The sequence below is a fragment of the Prosopis cineraria genome, unplaced genomic scaffold, assembly GCF_029017545.1.
Source record: "Prosopis cineraria cultivar Desert tree isolate PC_DT_omini unplaced genomic scaffold, ASM2901754v1 PC13, whole genome shotgun sequence".
Classification (NCBI taxonomy): domain Eukaryota; kingdom Viridiplantae; phylum Streptophyta; class Magnoliopsida; order Fabales; family Fabaceae; genus Prosopis; species Prosopis cineraria.
In genome coordinates, this window is record NW_026555344.1 from 25,549,065 (window position 1) to 25,554,698 (window position 5,634).

The 5,634-nt window shown below is 33.2% G+C and overlaps 1 long non-coding RNA gene across 1 annotated transcript; it reads right to left on the reverse strand.

Moving 5' to 3' along the window:
• Positions 1-910: 910 nt before the first annotated feature.
• LOC129290629 (uncharacterized) lies at positions 911-2,461 on the reverse strand. Its single transcript, XR_008588469.1, has 3 exons — positions 2,423-2,461; positions 1,763-1,851; positions 911-939 (listed from the first exon to the last, which is right to left on the reverse strand). It is a non-coding gene; the product is annotated as an uncharacterized LOC129290629 (long non-coding RNA).
• Positions 2,462-5,634: the final 3,173 nt, after the last annotated feature.

The window sequence follows — 5,634 nt, forward strand, 5'->3', positions numbered from 1 at the left end:
GATCCAACGGATGGATTGAATTTTGTGCAGGTTACAAAATCAACACTGTAGCTGTCATGACAGCAATTTAATGCTGTCATGACAGCACCTCCAGACCAAATTTCGGAGTACGTCGTTTCTCCGTCCAATATCCGATCGACGTGATTCTAAAGCCCACACGAAGCTTATAAAAGGTTTTACTTATGACCCAAATTTTAGAGAAATCCAACGGTCGGATTAAGATTTGGACATCCGGATGCAAAAGTGCAGCTTTTTGGTAAAAACTATTTTCAAAATTGTCCAAATCTCATCCTAATGGTTACAAACCTGTGGGAACACTTTGGACACGTCAAATAAGACTAAAAACACCTGATAGAACATTCAAATGATGAAAAAATCCCATATATCAAAATTTGACCACCCGGGTGCCATTTCCCAAAATGGACCCTAAACCCCCAAAATGCACAAATCATACAAGAGTGGTCACAAATCAATCCAAATACCATGTATTTATATAAATACATATGCTAAACATTTTCACTTGGCTCAGAGCTCCTTGTGGGGCCCATGCACCCACTCTCTCTATCCAAGGTGTATGTTTGCCCATAGCACATCATTTGCAATGCAACCACTTTGCATTTGCTTATAAAATGACATATATATCAAAATAAATATCTGCTTATAATAGAAACTTGGTCTACTAAGTAAATCCATCAAAACCACACACCATAACCAAGTTTCCTAGCCACAAGTCTGCAAACAGACAAAAATTCATACACAAGCACACAATCCACACATATTCACACACACACACACATAATCATATCCTACTAGCACCCTAATCTTAAATACATTACAATATATTTGCTCAAAAGAAAGGGGTTGCAGTTCTTTACAAATCACAAGCAAACCCCTAGCTTTGCTCCTTTCCCCGTCCACCACTGGATCCTTCGCCTGGACCTAAAATATTGAAAAGAAAGGGGTAAAACAACCACAGTCTCAGTAACAGTGAAATCTACATTGATTATTACAAAGTAAGCCATAATCAAATAAACGAATAATAAATTCAACATAGTATATAATTTAGCCATTTAAAATGCATGAATGCATGACTTAGGCCAGTATGGCCTTTCATGACTAACAGAATGCCCCCTGGCACTCTTTAACTCGCAGGTAAACCTTATACCTACTTGTACCTCCACAGGCACAAAACATAATCTAAGGCATGATCTAATCCACCGAACCTCCTATGCCCCTTCGACGTGAATCCTAAGCAGTTAAAGCTAACTCCCTCCCAGAGCCAGCCCAACTTACTTTCTATATGAGGGCTACCTTGGCCTAGGCACTCAACCTCACACTTCATATGTCGGATTCCCTCCCCCACTGAGAGGTGTCGAACACTCAATACACTAACCACTTTAGTGCACTGAGCCCACAATACGTAAGACAACACTGAGTACTGACAGTGTGCCATAGAATATCAAAAATCCACACCTTCTCATTGGTGAACTCCCACCGAGATCATGCCTTTTACTCTTATCTACCTTTCCTGAGTATTGACCATTCAACACTATAAAGTAGTATAATATTTATAAATCTCATTTCCATAAAAACATTGTTATTAAACAATTAGAAAATATATTTGCACTATAATCAAAGTAGTACCCCATAACCCCTTATAAAGCACATTTAATCTTTTAAAACATGTAATGCATGATAACTAGTAATATTTATTCAAAAATAGCTAAAACAAAGTAATAACAAATATAAATTCCCCTGTTACCTCAACCCTTTAGTACCAAAAGGGTTCCCCTTGTACAAAATAGGGCTCGGCTTGTTCCTTACTTCTCAATAAGTTCCACCAACAATTTTCTACAACATATAAGTGATCCACATCACTTATCATGACAAATAGCATCAATGAAGACTATAACTCATACCACACAACTTGGGTCTATGAGCCATAATCCATCCCAATGGTCCATATATTTAACCAACCATTCACATAGTATCACTTAACCACCAAAACCATTTATTAGCCATCATTAGGCTAATTTCCAATTTATATAATTTTTTATCAATTAAAAACCTTCACTTAGTGTCACCAACTTTCACCATTAGCCCTTATAATGAAAACCAAACCTTAATTTAAATCTTATTGGGCTCAAATAGCAAAATTATAACTAAATCAATAAGCTTAAACCATTGAAGAGCAAAAACCCAATTTCTCAGGATTTATTTTGTGCCCAAAACACCTCTTTTCATCCAATTATCCACTCAAAATATTTGATCACTATATAGAAACTCAAAACATGCTCCCTAGGATCCAAAGAAATAAAAGCTTACAAGAATAAAGCCTTTGGAATCAAAATTCAAAAATCTCCTCTTCCAAAAATTGAAGAAAATCAAGAGAAAGAGAAGAGGATTGAAGTAGGGAGTTTACCTATCGTGTAGCCGAGCTCGCAACGGTCGCAAAGACTCCTAGATCCGAGACTAACTCCCTCTCTTTCTCCTTTCTTCTTCCTCTCTCTCTCTCTCTCACGTGTTTCTTTCTTTCCTTGTTTTCTTTTCTGCATTTCTGGTCTGGTTTTCCTCTTATAAAAGCTGATCTAAAAGTTTGGGGAAAATTATAAGAAATGGCCCAACATTTTTTATTATTGCACAAAAGCCCGGGTCAACTTTGGCAATTTTTTTCATAGTTAAAAATCAAATAAAACTAAACTTTTGCTTAGTAAAATTCAAACTCTGGACCTCTATCAAATTATTCTAAATTTTAATTTAACTATAGATATTTTATTTTATTTTATCTTTATAAATCCGAGTCTTAAAATTTTGGGATGTTACATGGTTTGAGGCCTGAAGGGTTCTAATGGGATAATAAATAAGAATTGAGCACTTCGAGTGTAAGTTTTTGAAAGAAAAAGTGACTTTTTACACCCGAGTATCTAATTTTAGATTGGACTATCAGATCAAGTCTAAACTTATTCTATTAGCTAGTATATATGGTAAGCTTCGTGTAGACACTTGAATCACTTCAATCAGACATAGGTTATGAAAATGGCACATGCCGAAAGTTCATCATTTTTGCTAATAAATAACAGTGGAAATTTTAAATTACATACCACAATGCATGAGTGCCCGTCGTGGTGCATGACACAATCAAAAATAGAGCATGTGGCTCTATGCCACATGCCTTGGCGCACGTATTGCACGTCGCAATGCATGGCCCCTTTTCAGGATTGAGAAGTTATGGCTTTTTGAGTCATTTGATTATGTTTACGCTTCCGTTAGCCCCTTTTATTTAAATATATGTTTTAAGAAGTCGGGATCCCACGATTTAAAAACAAATAAAGGCTATTACTCTGATTTTAATTTATTGATTGTATGATGTGGAATGATAAAGCCCAGATTGAGTCAAATATGATCAAAAAAGTCAATTTACAACCTAGAGAGAGAAAAACTCACTTTTGCTCCCCTAGATGCCACCTGATTTGATCCAACTTTCATCATAACTCAATTTAGAACTAAATATGATCAAAAAACTTAATTTACAACCTGAAAGCATAATTAAATTAATTAATTAATTTTTTAATTAATGTATCCCTTAATTAATAATTTATTTCAAATTTAAACTTTTGGATGTTACATCTAACAATTATTTTTTATTTATTTCATGTATTGTCACAAATAAGGTGATGAAAATTAATATATGAGCAGCCTCTTTTGAAAGATGAAACTTTTTAATTTGATCCTTTTTATGTGTGTAACAACATAATTTATTGCTCCTTAAGTGTAGGTGAATATAAGTCCTAAACAGAATGCACATAAAATAATTATTTATTTTACCATTCTACTTTCTATTATATATATATATATATATCTTTAATTAGTTCAAGAAACCAAAAATAGCATAAGTATTGTCTATTCAAAGACTCAACAAATGAACCAAGGCTTTGGTTACACATGAAAAGCATTAGATGATATGTTTTTATTGTGATACTAAATATGAAACACTAATATGGTAATTGAATGAAATAGTTGATGGCTTAAATGATATGAAACTTGAATTTGTTTCTATAAAAGGATTGAAAACATGTGTGTAGCCTAATGAGCTATTGCAATATCTAAGAATAAGGCCATTGTTAAATGTCAAAATTCACCATGTCAACCGCCTTCTATATGTGGGTTGAAGCAATTGCAAAAGTAGTTGAGGACTAAATACTTTTGCTTCAAGTAGGTAGATAAAAGAAAGTAATAATAACTTTATCTATAATGGCATGGACTTAACCAAACAAGGTAAATAGCCATCTACTTTACAAACCTTAATTTAGAAAGGCTGAGTTTGACTTCATTTATACTTTTACTTTAAGGTTCTCACAAGAAGGGCAACAAAAGGCAAGGGTGATACCAAGTTAGTCTAAAAGTGTTGATTACTAAAATCTATCATATTGGTTTCCTGCTTATCATAAGTTGAAGAGCCTATGGATGGAAAAAAAAAAAAGGGCAGTCCATCACAAAAATTTCATGAAAACAAAAAAATGATTTCATTAAATAATTGTTGCGGATAACTTTATTTAAGGTTTTATAATTAGTGTGCTTTAAAATTGAGTATTGTGGTATTCTGTTAACATTCATAAGAGTAGAAAAATAATGTACTTTAAATGTTAAATACACATATTATAAAGCTTGGAAAAAATTTTTTATCATATATTGGTATCTTAATTTTTATGGAATGTTATACTATATCGCAACCATTCATTTTCTAGGAAATACTTCTAATTGTGTAATTGACAACTAATTAAAAATTAGTATATCTTGCATCATCTTTTAATGCATGATAATTATGAAGCTTATAATATATATTGATAATTAATATTAATTCATTAGGATATAATACTATCCATTTACATGTTTATAATCCAAAAGAACATTATACATTGATGCCACTTCTAGAGTTCATATGAAATGCAGAACAATGAAGACTTGTTTGCATTAATAGACAAAATATATAAAACATAGTTATACAATATGCTAGTACCAAGTTGTAGAGAAACTCCTCCTTCATCATTGTAACATCTTAATTTTCTAATCCTATAATTAGCTACTAATTAGGGATGAATTAGTAATTAATCAGTGATTAGAAATTTGGATGACCATGTGATAGTTTGAGTCTTTGAGGTGTTGAATGAATGATACAAGTGGAAGAATTGCGTTTCAGGACGAAGTGTGTGCACGCCATAAGGATTCTCCTCACTATGCCATGTGCTGCAGCACAAGCTACCTATACTGTGGCACATGGCACAAAAAATGACCTGATTTATGCTTGTCTAGGTTATGAGTTTAAGGAGGGAAGAGAGAAAAGCATGAAAGGGAGAGAAGAAGAAGGCTTTGGCTGCTAGGGCAAAGATTCTTAGGAGCTTGGAAGAGGTTTCCAACCGATAATTTATTGGGTAAGTATCATACAGCCTTTACCTTTAATTCTACTATAATTTCTCTTAATATGAATTCTAGAGAAATTGGATCGAGAAAATTTACTAGGTTAGTTTCTTACTTTATAGTAATAAAAAGATTCTCAAGAGTTAAATTAAAGCTTTATGACTAGTTTGGAGTTGAATGATAGAGCTTTAAAGTTGTAGGCTCCATTTGGCCCTAGGT